This window comes from Camponotus vicinus, unplaced genomic scaffold, assembly GCF_025532165.1.
Source record: "Camponotus vicinus isolate PSW18456_S1 unplaced genomic scaffold, iyCamVici1.0 SCAF_11, whole genome shotgun sequence".
Classification (NCBI taxonomy): domain Eukaryota; kingdom Metazoa; phylum Arthropoda; class Insecta; order Hymenoptera; family Formicidae; genus Camponotus; species Camponotus vicinus.
The window spans coordinates 5,530,007-5,545,660 of NW_028141947.1; the positions used below are offsets into that span (position 1 = coordinate 5,530,007).

General features: G+C 31.4%; 1 pseudogene; it reads right to left on the minus strand.

Moving 5' to 3' along the window:
- Positions 1 to 4,096: 4,096 nt before the first annotated feature.
- On the minus strand, positions 4,097 to 14,635 carry LOC145962227 (uncharacterized; annotated as a pseudogene).
- Between the last annotated feature and the right edge of the window lie 1,019 nt (positions 14,636 to 15,654).

The following is a 15,654-nucleotide window of genomic DNA, read 5'->3' on the forward strand; positions in this document are numbered from 1 at the left end:
AACAACAATCCAACAGTTCGGCAATTTAAAGCCGCTTACAAAAAACTTCTTATCCACACAGAGATTGCAGATATAAAAACCGGTAATTGCATTCCTTTGGATGCTATTGCAATTTTACATGTTTCTTCGAATTCCTGAAATTATTATTAATCAGTCGACTCCAAGATCACGTTTATTTGAGGATAGCAGTTGTGAAGATAATAATAATTTAGACTTACCATTTTTGCCAGATATCGTTCAACTTTCTCAATGTTCTACTCGAATAATTGCTTATATTGCTGGTTTTGTGGTCCGCCATTTGAAAAAAATGATACGTTGTGACACTTGTGTCAAGGCTCTCTGTGGAAATGAAACACATCGGGAATGCTCTTTTATTAATATTAAGAATCGCGGAGAATTGACGCTCCCTTCGCATGATGTAATTGCTATTTGTAAAATAGCAGAAACTGTTATTCGCTTTACGCGAAAGTGGCGGCAAGCGTTTATTAAAACAAATGACTGAAGCTTATCTTTTACATCAAGTATTACATCGTTTTATTGGAAACAATAATGTATTTCTTAGTTTGGAACAGCATTCCTGCGATCAAACTCCGTTACAAAATCATGCGGTTCATCTAATAAGAGCGGTCGCTTCTAAATATATTCACATTAGACTTTACTTTATAGGGCGTAGTGCAATCGAAAGCAATGTAAGTATACGGCAACAATTTAACAAAATAGTATTGTTTAAGGGGCAATAATAAAGGATTAGTTTTTTTTAATATATTGTCTGATTAATCACATTATATGCGCAAATGCAGTCTTTACGGAGCCAAGCTGCATTTTGCGTGATGTGATCTATTGATCAGACAATGCATTAAAAAACTTTTTCAAAGTTTATTGTTATTTTTTATCATATTTTTAATAAATTATATAAATTATAAGAGAGTTTATATAAATTATAAGAGAGTATGTAATAAATATTTTATTCCATTCAATTATAATTTTTTATTTTCCACATTTATTATTTAGTATTAAATATATAATATAAATACAAATTAAATATAATATAATACAACAAATTAGAATACAATTAACTATAATATAATTAAACAAATTAGAATACAAATATTATATATATATATAAGTACAAATCTAAATACAAATAATGTATTACAATATATGTATATATAATATATGTAATACATATAAATATATAAATACAAATACATACATATATATAAATTTTATTTATTTTTTTCGAGTGAGAAAGCTTTCTTCGTTCCAAGACGTTAAATAAATCGCACTCCGTGACATTATCCGCCGCCGCCATCTTAAATGCCTCCGTTTCATTAGACATTTCATTCCCCTCACCCTTTGTGCTTCTACCCCGCAGCTTTGTGCTCCATCCAGGTATTTATTACATCCATGGTTGCCGAAATATTTTATGTGATATAAAATACACACGCGCAGAATATTAAATTATAGAAGTATTTTAATTTATTGATTAAAATTGATTATTTATTAAACAATTCATTCATTATGGAACCCTTTATGTACAAAATATTTTAATAATATATTATTGTGAAGCAGTTTATGAAATATTACTATCTATATAAAAGTATTAATTAATACGAGAGTATTTTATTATAGATATTTTAAGTATATTAAAATAAGATAATCCAGAATATTTTATATATATGTTATACTAATATAACTTAAAAGCTTAAATAATTTAGATAATTTACAATGAGAGAGAGAGAGAGAGAGAGAGAGAATCGTTATCGAGAAAATGGCAAGCAATATATAATATGATCTGAATATAAATGATATATATAAATCTAATATACAGAATGTCCCATTTAACTTGAGACATCGAAGTAATTCGAAACCATAGCGGTTTCGGTGAGAATGTTTTAAACAAAAGTTGTATGGTTTTAAGGGGGCCATAAGATGGTGTCATTGGTTTTACCTTAAAAAGTCGTTTAAAGGTCACGTGAAGGTCACCTCCAACTTTTTAAATGGGACGTCCTATATACTTTTGCATATTCTTATAGCTTTCCTCGAGAGCTTTCCAAAACACTATAATAAAGTATTTCTTCATTGAGTACTTTTCGAGTTATGAGGCTTGAAATAATTTCTTAATTTTACATAAACCATAAAATATCTAGTGAAATATTCATTTTTCGATTACCTTACCTTAACACTTTTATGTACAAAATAATGAGAGGAATCAATTGGTGTAAAAAAAACACATAGTTGTTTTGAAGAAAAAATATGTAATTTGCAATTAACAATTCCATATTTTTTCTTAAAAACAACTGTATGTTTTCTTTACTCCAATTGATTCCTCTCATTATTTTGAACATAAAAGTGTTGAGATAAGATAATCGAAAAATGAATATTTTACTAGATATTTTATGGTTTATATAAAATTAAAAAATTATTTCAAGCCTCATAACTCGAAAAGTACTCAATGAAGAAATACTTTATTATAGTGTTTTGGAAAGCTCTCGAGGGAAGTTCTAAGAATATGCAAAAGTATTTAGGGTGTCCCATTTAAAAAGTTGGAGGACCTTCACGTGACCTTCAAATGACTTTTCAAGGTAAAACCAATGACACCATCTTATGGCCCCCTTAAAACCATATAACTTTTGTTTAAAACATTCTCACCGAAACCGACATGATTTCGAATTGCTTCGATGTCTCAAGTTAAGTGGGACACCCTGTATAAATGATATACAGGGTGTTCTAAAAAGGTATGTCAAAAATTTAAGGAGATATTCCTCACACCTGAAGGATGAAAAAATGCTATATGGACATAGGTGCGGAAATGCTTATTTCAGGAGTTATGTTGAAAATACTGTTAGCTGTATTACTTACACAAGGAAAAATTTAGGATTAATTATTGTAGACGACAATCGTTTAATTAGGCTTATTTACATTTGGTTTTAATGTGACCTTGAGTATGTTACAATAAATGTTGAAATTCTTCACCATTTTACTAAATACAAGCAGTGACACGTCGACGCATCGATTCACGGACGCGTTCAAAAATGCCTGACGTACAGCGGATTGTCTCGCAACCTGCAGTGATAGGGTCACGAAGATCTTGAATATCACGCACTGGTGGCATTTTTTAACGTATCCGTGAATCGATGCGTCGACGTGTCACTGCTTGTATTCAGGAAAATGGTGAACATTTTCAACATTTATTGTAACATACTCAAGGTTACATTAAAACCAAATGTAAATAAGCCTAATTAAACGATTGTCGTCTACAATAATTAATCCTAAATTTTTCCTTGTGTAAGTAATACAACTAACAGTATTTTCAACATAACTCCTGAAATAAGCATTTCCGCACCTATGTCCATATAACTTTTCTTATCCTTCAGGTGTGAGGAATATCTCCTTAAATTTTTGACATACCTTTTTAGAACACCCCGTATATGAATATATATATATCAGAGTTGGGAAAGTTACTTTATAAAAGTATTTAGTTACAGTTACAGTTTTTTTACTAAAAAATGTAACTAGTTACAGTTACAAGTTACTAATTCTGAAAAGTAACGCGTTACAGTTACAGTTACTCAAAAAGTAACGAGTCGTTACTTTGCAGTTACTTTTTTCCAATGAAAATAAAAATATCAAATCTGCACGCAGTAATAAAAATTTAATGACAATCTTATAAGGTATTAATTTAATTCTTGCAAATTATAGAGAATTTTAGAATGACATTCACTTTAAAGGAAGAAAAGTACATTTTATTTTAATTCAAAAATAGTTAAATATAAACAAAAACTTTTATTTAACGTAAAAAAAAATTTATAAAAAAATATAATTTTATTGCATCTCGCTCTTATAATATTATTATTTTAAGGTAAACAATATGTGTAGATATATATAATTAATCTTTACTTTTTTACTATATTTTTACTATATTTTTTATTATATATATATATATGTATATATACATCGAATAATATTTATTACTATATTTTTTCTTAATATTTATATTATAAGATACATGAAATAATAAGAAACATATCATGATGATTAATACATGAAATACTAAGTATTAGTATGTTAAATGATTTAATGTTTAAAATTTTGATTAATAAAAATTTTTATTTATTTTCAAAAGGATTTGGTATTCAATTATGTCATCGTGAAGATGTCCTCTTTGTGGTGTTATTACGGAACCACCAACACTAAATATTCGTTCAACGGATGCACTACTCGGAAGTGCCGTATTATATTTAATAAAAAGTTTTTTAATTGCAGTGTAATCATTTAACATATATATATATATATTAATACTGCAGTTATCCGATTTTAAAAATCGATACAATTCTTCTTGTGTGGATTCAACTTTTTTTACTTGCTGATCAAAAGCAAAGAAGTCATCGCGATCGTCGAGTTTCTCACTAAGATTAGGGGAACTCTCAGTAGAACGGATTCCTAATAAATCTTCTAAATAATTTTTAGCGAGTTTCCTTTCTTCTCCATTTATCCAATTTAATTTGAATTTAGGATGCAAACAACTTGCAATAATAAGCTCTACTTTTTCAAATAATGCGGAAAATCTAGAATTATATATGTTCAGAATCAATGAATAAATATTCTTTATTAAAAAAATAACAAATTAATTTTAGCAAATTACCTTTTATTTAAACCTTGTTGTATAGCTGCGATTAGTGATTGGCAATATGTAAATCCATTTTTATTGAATTTTTCTAATTTTTCTTTTAAAGTTTTCAAGACCGGTAATAAGTATCCCATGTACATTCCTGTCTCGCTTTGCAATATATCTAAGGCTTGCGCTAAAGGTTTCATTACCTAAATCAAACAAAATAAGGAAAAGATACATTTTATTAAACATATACATATTACGACCTCTACATATATATATATATATATATATATATATATATATATATATATATACAGGGTGATTCTGAACAGACGTTTGTCTTTAAAAAGATAAATTGTCGAGTCTATTCTAAGACGATTTTCCCTTTACCAAAATTGTCTACGAGGCTTAGTTTTTAAATTATTAAATAAAATAGTTCGCGAATTACGGAACGAGTACAAGAGGTAGACAGGGACGGCGCAACTCAACGTCCGATACAGGCGATCATGTGGGGCGCGCGACGCGATCAGCTGATTGCTGCACACGATGAGTGTAACAATCAGTGTGTGTGTGTGTGTGTGTGTGTGGGGTGTATTTATGCACGCGTATCCACACATGCACCGTACTCTCTCTCTTTCTCTCTCTCTCTCTCTTTCTCCCTCTTTCTCTCACTCTCTCACTCACTCACTCACTCACTTATTCTTACCTTAATAATGAGATTCTTCATACTGCTGATAAATAGCAGTGCCCAGTGTGTTGCACGATAATAATCGTCGTCGACGAGACGTCGTTTCTTCAACACGCAGTCTGACACAAATAAGCGAAGTTTTTTCTTTCATCACTTTCGACACTTTTACAAATTTACTCGCGCACTTAATCACTCACGATTGATAAAAGGAGGAATTTACCAACGGTTACGGTACGAATTTAATAAACGGTTAACGCATTTAATTATTAATTACACACTCGATTAAAGAAACGCGTTAACAGAACGCGATACTTGATGCAAAGCGCGCGACGCGACGACCGACGACAAGCAGGTCAGGTTAGTACTAGCGCGTAATGCTACACGTTTATGTTTGGCAGCGCTAGAGGCGCTAGTACTAACCTGACCTGCTTGTCGTCGGTCGTCGCGTCGCGCGCTTTGCATCGAGTATCGCGTTCTGTTAACGCGTTTCTTTAATCGAGTGTGTAATTAATAATTAAATGCGTTAACCGTTTATTAAATTCGTACCGTAACCGTTGGTAAATTCCTCCTTTTATCAATCGTGAGTGATTAAGTGCGCGAATAAATTTGTAAAAGTGTCGAAAGTGATGAAAGAAAAAACTTCGCTTATTTGTGTCAGACTGCGTGTTGAAGAAACGACGTCTCGTCGACGACGATTATTATCGTGCAACACACTGGGCACTGCTATTTATCAGCAGTATGAAGAATCTCATTATTAAGGTAAGAATAAGTGAGTGAGTGAGTGAGTGAGAGAGTGAGAGAGAAAGAGGGAGAAAGAGAGAGAGAGAGAAAGAGAGAGAGTACGGTGTATGTGTGGATACGCGTGCATAAATACACCCCACACACACACACACACACACACACACACACACTGATTGTTACACTCATCGTGTGCAGCAATCAGCTGATCGCGTCGCGCGCCCCACATGATCGCCTGTATCGGACAGTGAGTTGCGCCGTCCCTGTCTACCTCTTGTACTCGTTCCGTAATTCGCGAACTATTTTATTTAATAATTTAAAAACTAAGCCTCGTAGACAATTTTGGTAAAGGGAAAATCGTCTTAGAATAGACTCGACAATTTATCTTTTTAAAGACAAACGTCTGTTCAGAATCACCCTGTATATATATATATATATATATATATATATATATATATATATTACAATTACATATTAATACATATTGTAATTTATTTAGAGGTATGCCTGACAGTATTCTTCTAGGAATTTAATTTCATTTTCTGTCAGTCTTTGCAAATTACAATAATCAAACAAAATAAGGAAAAGATACATTTTATTAAACATATACATATTACGACCTCTACATATATATATATATATATATATATATATATATATATATATATATTACAATTACATATTAATACATATTGTAATTTATTTAGAGGTATGCCTGACAGTATTCTTCTAGGAATTTAATTTCATTTTCTGTCAGTCTTTGCAAATTACAATAATCGAGGCATTGATTAATTTTTTTCGGAATCATTTTTTAAAAGTGTTACTAATTGCAATACAGAATCATAAGTAGAGAAGAGGTTAATAGAAAAAGATGAAAAAAATATAGAAAATTATTACTTAATAAAATTATTTAATAATTATTTAATAAATTATTTATAAAAAAAATACTTATTATATATATACTTATATACAGAGTTGAATGAATATATAATGAGAAATGAAAGTGAATATTTTGATTAACGTGATTAATATTGAAAAATAATAAATATGCAACTTATTTGATTATAGGATTGCTGACAGTTGTCAATGCTTTTTATTATTATGTCGAGAGAATAATATCTGAGATATTTATATATAAGTCACCAAGTGACTTGTATATAAATATTACAAATATACTTTCTAGATACTAAAATTGTTATGCTATCATGAAATCTAAGATCAAATAAATTTCATATTTACTACCTAATACAAGAAATCTTTTACCTGGTAATAACGGGAGTTTTCAAATAGACGCCACAAGTTTCCTTTATTTTGTCAGATATTTGTGTAGATTGATTATGCTTATTCCATAATTTGGTTAATTTGGCAAATGTCAATCTATATAGTTTTTTGTACAAAATATCACTATCTATAGCTTTCTCGGAATCTTTTACCGCGACTAGGTTTAAAGTGTGACTAGCACATCTATGATGTGGCGGAAGGGTAAGCGAATTTTCTGCATCCGTGTCTTCTATATCGTTTGTAATTAAGAGATTATTTATATCGTGAAATTCTACAGCATTAGATGTTTCATCTTCATCTTTTTCAAAATTCCTAAAAAATATTATTTATATTATATATATATATATGACTCATTCCACGTCAACCGGAACAGTCCTGTAGCCAAAATTTGCTTTGCTCGACAAGAGTGTGTGAGGTCTCAAAAAATTCGTATTGATGTATACTTTCAAAAGCAACGTGGCCTTTTGAAAAATCCAACATGGCTGATTCAATATGGCGCCTGGAAGTTGTGGATGAGATGGAATACTGAATAAAATCATCAACAATAATTTTAAAAGCCCTTTAATTCATCTCTAAAATGTTTATAGTACTGTTTTGGGGGTCGCTGATTACGAATCTGACGTTAGAATTTCAAAATTCAAAATGGCGGACACAATATAGCGGTCATCCACCAGGCCAAACACGTCTTATAGCCGGAAAACGGTTGCAATTGATTTTAGAGTATCAGAAAGGGGGTTTTCGTGGTCGCTGACTACGAATCTGACGTTAGAAATTCAAAATTCAAAATGGCGGGCACAATATGGCGGTCATCCACCAGGCCAAACACGTCTTATAGCCGGAAAACAGTTGCAATTGATTTCAGAGTATCGATAAGGGGGTTTTCTTGGTCGCTGAATACAAATCTGATATCAAGATTTCAGAATCTAAAATGGCTAATCCAGTATGGTGACCATATAACAGATGTGCATGATTAATCTCATGATAGCAAAACATTTATAATTTTTGTAAATTTCTGCTTTGAACTTTTTTTTGAAGTCTCTTAGGATTAACTGAACTATTAAAATATGAATTTCATTTCGGGAGCTATATTCATTATGTATAATCATGTAGTGTATGCAATAGCTTAATTGTAAAGTGCTCAATGAGTATTATTAGCAATTAAGACCATCTAATCATAGTTCTTTGAATTTAAAAGAAGCTCTCTGCGTTAAACAGGGTTGAGACTGTCTTCATGTACAATTTTTTCTATTTTTTTCTATTTTTTCTATTTTTTTATTTGTTCTTATTCAAATTAAAAACTTTTCTTTCAATATTAGAATACATATCTTACATTTTATAGACTTAAATATTTTTTAATTAGTATTGCATAGTACTTAAAACTGTTTTAGCTCCTGAGTATCTCATAACTTTCAAAGTTTTATTACCTCCACAATGAAGGCGTATCCATTTTGAATATTTTTAACAGGAGGAGCATTCAAAAATCTTTTATTAAGGTGCCTTTTAGTTTGTTCATGAAGTACTGCGCTGTAATACATTATTTTCATGGTGTTAAATTTTTTTTAGCCCACATGAAAAGATCTTGCGATGATAACAGTGCTTCAGTGGCTTTTGCTTGCAGACTCGCGCGTGTAGCTTCACGTTTAAAAGTCGCACCTAGACCATCACAAGCCCCTTTGCCGTGAACTGTTGCATGCATATGCTATTCTGCACTAATACCGAAATCTTCTTTGTGATGTATCAAATTGCATATTTGAAAGCGATTCTTATAATGCTGCTTGGCACCGTCAGTCACATAAATAATTTTCTTTACTTTTGGAACTATATTTTTTATTTCAGGTATCAATAACTGTTGTAGAACGTAAACAGCAGCAGTATCATGTGCAGTAGAATCTGATAGTACTATAAAACTTTGGTGTTTAATGCCTTCTTTAGATCTATAATAAAAAATTGCTGGATGTACTGTACACTGATTATTGTTGAAGTGAAAAGCTTGGGCTGCATATGTGTTATGTAAGCATAGTTTTCAGAAAAGTCACAGTGAACTAACACTTCATCTTTTTTTAAGTTATCTTTTCGCTCTGAAATGTAAGTTGCCTGATTATTAGCAATATAATGATGAGGTAACAATTTTTCCAAATGTTCACAAAGCTTATCTACGAAATTTTCAACGTCAAGACATTCTTTTTTCAATGTACATCGATCAGTTGATTGCCATGTACTATAAATTATTTCTTCAATATTATTATTCTCAAAAATATCGGTAACAAAAGATGAAAAGCGTTTGAAATCCGGACATTTTTTGCACTGACGGAAGTAGCACTCAGCACGTGAGTCTTCACATATTACAAATTGAAAGCAATCTTTGTAACTTTTTATTGGATATTCTGAATTATCAGTGAGTCTTTGCAAATTACAAGCATCTAGCATTGCCTTGAAATTTTCATGAATTGTGCATACACACACGCTATGTGTCCCCTTTGCTCCAGCAAGCACACATCATTTTGGTCTAAGTTCTGCAAACTTACTCAAACTTATTGAACATTCCGGATTAATTTTCTTAAATTGTGAATGTAAATAGCTTATATCACTAAGTAGTAAGCGTTTTTGCACTTTCTTCTTCTCTTCATCCACTACAATATTAACAACATCTTTTGTACTTGGCATTATTCGGCTGTTTATATCATTTTCGTAAAACTTTATTACCTTGTCGACTGTACAAGATGGTAATTTTTTTCCTAATTTAGAAACAGGCGATGTTAAAATACCTTTGGCTTTTTTTAAGTCTCTGGCTTTTTTAGCCATTCGTATGGAAGTGCCAATAAATTTGGCAATCTCGCGAAGAGACCAACAATCAGGAGCTATTGTAAGAATACTCACACGGAGAGGATAATTAACAGCTAAGCTATTATATTTATTTTTTAGTCCGCGTAATAATTCTTCTAATTGGCATTCCCTAGAAAGATGTGATTTTTTCGGTGGAGAAACATCTAAATCTTCATCCGACATAACATTTTCTTCAGAAATGGTCTCGATTGTCCTATCTTGACTAGCATTCATAGATGACTTATTACATTTATAAAATTTAATACGACATTGCTTACATATTTTTGAATGCGTGTTCAAGTTCGGAAACTTTTCTAGCATTGATTTTGACGGATTTCGCAAATCTCGTCCCTTATGTCCATCAATGCCAAATGGATTGACGCATCTATCTATACGTAGCTTACTGTTTGAACTTTCTGACTGCATTAGTATTCTCCAAATATCACGTAATGTGCTTATGCAATGATTACCTACCCAATGCATATGCACTTTCACTATCTCGGAAATGACAGAAAAAGGAATAATTCACCCAATCAATGTAAATGTTCGTCAACTATCCCACAGAGGACCGTTAAAAAAGCAATTACAGCACCCAATGTGAACGACCTCCAACTATCCCGAAAAACGCAGCTGGAAAAACAAAAACTCATCTAATGTAAATGCTCCCAAATAAACCGAAAAAAATGAATAGAGAAAAAGTACAAACTCTATCTAAATGTACTTAAAGTAGTCTAAAAATAACTGTAGAAGAAACAATTCACAGCATCCGATGTTAATGTCTTCTAACTATTCCGAACACACTGTTAGAAAAGTAAATATTTACGCTATGTAAATTTTAGACCTAGGTCAGACCAGATAGATGGCCGCCATATTCGGTCCGTAATTTTATATTCCCAAAATTCTGATGTCAGATTTGCAATAAGCAACTACAAATATCCTCTTACCGATACTCTAAAATCAATTGCAACCGTTTTCCGGCTATAAGACGTGTTTGGCCTGGTGGATGACCGCTATATTGTGTCCGCCATTTTGAATTTTGAAATTCTAACGTCAGATTCGTAATCAACGACCCCCAAAACAGTACTATAAACATTTTAGAGATGAATTAAAGGGCTTTTGAAATTATTGTTGATGATTTTATTCAGTATTCCATCTCATCCACAACTTCCAGGCGCCATATTGAATCAGCCATGTTGGATTTTTCAAAAGGTCACGTTGTTTTTGAAAGTATACATCAATACGAATTTTTTGAGACCTCACACACTCTTGTCGAGCAAAGCAAATTTTGGCTATAGGACTGTTCCGGTTGACGTGGAATGAGTCATATATATATATATATATATATATATATATATATATATAATACAAATTATTATATCCATATTTATATTGTATATCATTTGCACAGATAATTATTATTATATAATTATTTGTATTACATGATAAAAAGAAATGTATGTGAGCGAAAAAATACTGTATTCGTTTGCACATGTAAAAAAATTTAAATAATATACTAAATATATTTTTCTTAAAACAAACTCTTACCGAAAAGCTTTAACAAAATTGGTTCTATTGTCGGTAATTGCACACATTGTCGGTTACAACACACTTTATTTTGGATATGATATTCGAGGAAGACTGAATTAATTGCTCGAGCTAAAACATCGTATGTATGTTTGCCTTTTATTCTACGGCAAGCCAATGCAGCCGACTCTCTTTCGAAAGTTACAGGATTCACCCAATGAATAGTTATTCCTAAATAACTCCTACACAAATTTAGATTTTAATTTATAAAATATAAAAATACAATTCAACGAAAATATAAAAATATAAAATACTAGCTGTACCCTGCGCGCGCTGCTACGCCTACAAAAATCGAATTTAAAGAGAACTCGTTATAACAATTCTGTGCTCATTTTTTTTCATTGAAGTGCTCTTGGATATACAATCCCGAAAGTATGCAATCTCATTCAAAAAATGATAAAAAACGCATCGCAACGAAACACTGCTTCACGTATCATTACGGAATGTTGACTAAAACCTTCCCAGGAGTTCATAGATCATTTCATCCGAAACAACCTATATGATTAGAGCTAAACTGTGGCTTCCTATAAGACACAAACAAACAAACATTCATTTTTATATATAGAGATAAAATATAAAAATATAAAATAATATTACTAACCTTTTTGCTTTGCTCCACAAATCTGTTGTTGTCGCAATTAGTTCAATTTCTGTCAATTTTTTTTCCAGAGTAGCTTTCATTTTATGGTATGTTTCACAAACTTTGTCTCTTAATGTTTTTCTACACATATGTAAAGGATCTTATGTAAAGAATCTTATACGAATATGTAAAGGAAGTCCAATTCTAAGCAAATTAATGAATGCTGGACTGTCTACAATGGAAAGAGGTTGAATATCTTCAATAATAAAGCGTAGTATCGCTTTATCTAATGTTTTTTGAGTAACTGCTGTGCTCCCCGAGTCCCATCTCTCCAATATTTGACATTTGTTTGTAATATTATTCTGAGGATCTTCACTTGGACGTTTATTTGATAATTTCAGTTTTGCCTTATCTATGTTTTCCAATAGATGTGAACGTTTTGCCTATTAATTTTATTTTATCTATTAATTTTATATATATACACAATAAAAGGAGAAAGAAAGAGAAAAGGAGAGAAAGATAGAAATAACATATCAATATAATAGTCTTGATATTTGAAACATGTATATAAAATAATTTCATAATAAGTACAGAAATAATAACATAATAGAAATTTCTTTGAAAAGTAAAAAGCATTTACGAAAAATCTCATAAGAAAAGTTAAAATTTGTAAAGCTAATATTGTGTTAACATTTGTTTCCATTAAAAAAGAGAATTTTGCATATTTTTCTCAGTCTATAAATTTAAAAAAATAAAACAAATTGTAATTTAGACAATTTCTAAATTGAAAAAACCGTTAATGTAATCAAGCTGTCATACTTTTGATACCTACTTTTTTGTACATTTTTTATTCAAGGTTGAATGTCATATAATTATGTATTGTTTCTTAAAAGTTTAAAATTAAAATTTAAAAAAATAAAAAGTTCAAAATTAAAAATTAAAAATATAATTTTCTAATTATTTAATTTTATTATAATTTATAATAATATTGTAACGATTCGCCTGTCCCGAACGCCACGGACTGGCTCGCCGGTTCCCAGGATCCGGGAGTAGGAGGGAGAGCCAAACTTGCGAAACCTGTACTGTGGTTTAATCAGCGTTTATTCAAAACTTGTTAACAAATGAGTAGAACTTATAACTAAGACTTAGCTTAACAGAATATCTTACAAACTAACAGATGATGCACGCGGATCTACTAGCTAAGGCTTAATGCTATCGCATGCCGGTGATGCCCTGGCAGCGGAGAGGTTGTGCCCGTCTCCGTCGGTCGAACGCCGGTGATAACCTAGCTGCGGAGAGGTAGCGCCCGTCTCCGTCGGCAGGAACGGTCGGGAGCGTCGAACGCCGGTGATAACCTGCTTGCGGAGAGGTTGCGCCCGTCACCGTCGACAGGAACGGTCAAGATTGCTCACTGGGAAGCGGTTCAGGAGGTCCTCGGTTGTACCTGGAGGCTAGGAGTCAGTCAGAGGCCGGCTGGGAAAAGGTAGCGAAGTATCGCTCCGGCCGACTTATATACCGCTCGCCGGGATCCCCACTCGCGCTCCGTGGCAGCGAAGTGGGGCGGTTGGTCGGAGTGGGATCGCCCACTGGCGGAAACGCTTGGGGAGCGCCCAAAGGCGCCGAAAGTGCCCGGACGGTTGGTCGGCCCGGCCGTTTAATTAGTACGGCACTGTGGTGTCGTTACAATATTATAATTTATTTAATATTTATTTATTTAACTATTTATTTAATATTAATTTTTATGTAAAAATTTTTTATGAAATAAATTATTCTTTTAATTTTATTTTAACATAAGAAATTTATGGACTATATCCATATTTATATTGTATATAATTTGTATATAATTTGTATATAATTTGTATATAATTTGTACAGTTCCGATTCATTAATTTAAATAAAAAAAAGATTTGAGTATACAAGTCTTTACGAAATCAACATTAAACAGATTATTATTTGCTTATTATTTATTATTTATTATTATTCATTATAATTTTCAATTCATATTTATTTTTTGAGACTACGTTTTTAAGAATAACACTTATATAAACAACTGAATTTGATAAGAATATAATAACCCATAAGTACCAAAAATAATTATTAAAAAAATAAAATTTTATTAAAAATATTTTTTAATAAAAATGTATTAATGTATTAATGTTTTCTTAAATTTGAAGTTGAAGTTTTACTTGCATGAATAATTTTCTTGCAAATTTTGCACAAAAATGCCCAGTTTTTCTCGTTTTTCAAAAGTTTTTGCTGTAATTCAAATACTTCTGCATATGCATGGCATTTTATAATTCTTCTCTGAAGATTGAGATGTCTCCATTGCTTTCTAATTCTTCTTCATAGTCCTTTTGTTCGTGTCCGAACATAGTGATCTCTCTCTTTCATATACCTGTGTTGCGCACCAGATTATCACACGTATATGGGACCTACAGTTTAATGCCGATTCCGAACGTCTGAAAAATAGAGAGATTCTCTTGGCAAGATTTCTCGGTGGTTTGCCAGTGCCTTCCGAGAGAGGAGCGAGCGTATACAATTTTTCGGTTCTATCGGGAATCGAACCCGGGACCTTTGGCTTTGTAGACTAGTGCGCTATCTACTGTGCCACGCTTCATTTATGACAGAGTTTTAAGAACAAATTCCTTGGTTTATTCTATGAAAGGGATTTTTTTTGCGAACTCCTTGGGTGGTCTTCAAGAAAAAGTTTTCTAGGAATACGTATTAACTGATTCTCTGAATGCATCGCTTGCAAGGTCGTGTCCTACATACATTACAGTAGTTATAATAAATTACAATAAATGACTTTTCCAAAGATTTACAATAATTGATTATTTAAAATATTGGTTATTTATCATGATTTTTACATAAATAGATTCTCTTTAATCTTTTTAGACACATTTTACATTATTTTTATATTATAGTTTGTATAATAAAAAAACGTATGTTTAAAAGGACTTCCTTATATCGATCCTTGTTTTTCTCAAGTGTTACGTATAAGTCTATCTCGCTCGTATAGATGATTCATATATGTCTCTCTTTCTCAGATTCGCATCTTATTATAGGTATAAATATATTATTATAGGTATACGTATAAGTGTGTCTCTCTTAGTTTCATGTTGGTCTGTGCTTGTAGCCTATTGGATGAAAGATAGTGAGAAAAGAAAAATTTCTACTAGATCTAGGGGTCGCTGGACGTGACAATACATATAATGTTTCAAAAATATTTTATTATAAATATATTATAGAAATATATTATTATAATTTTAAATACTTAAGTAATAAAACATAAATATTTGTTTAATGTGTGCGTTACATCATACAATTATTTAGAATGAATCCTAC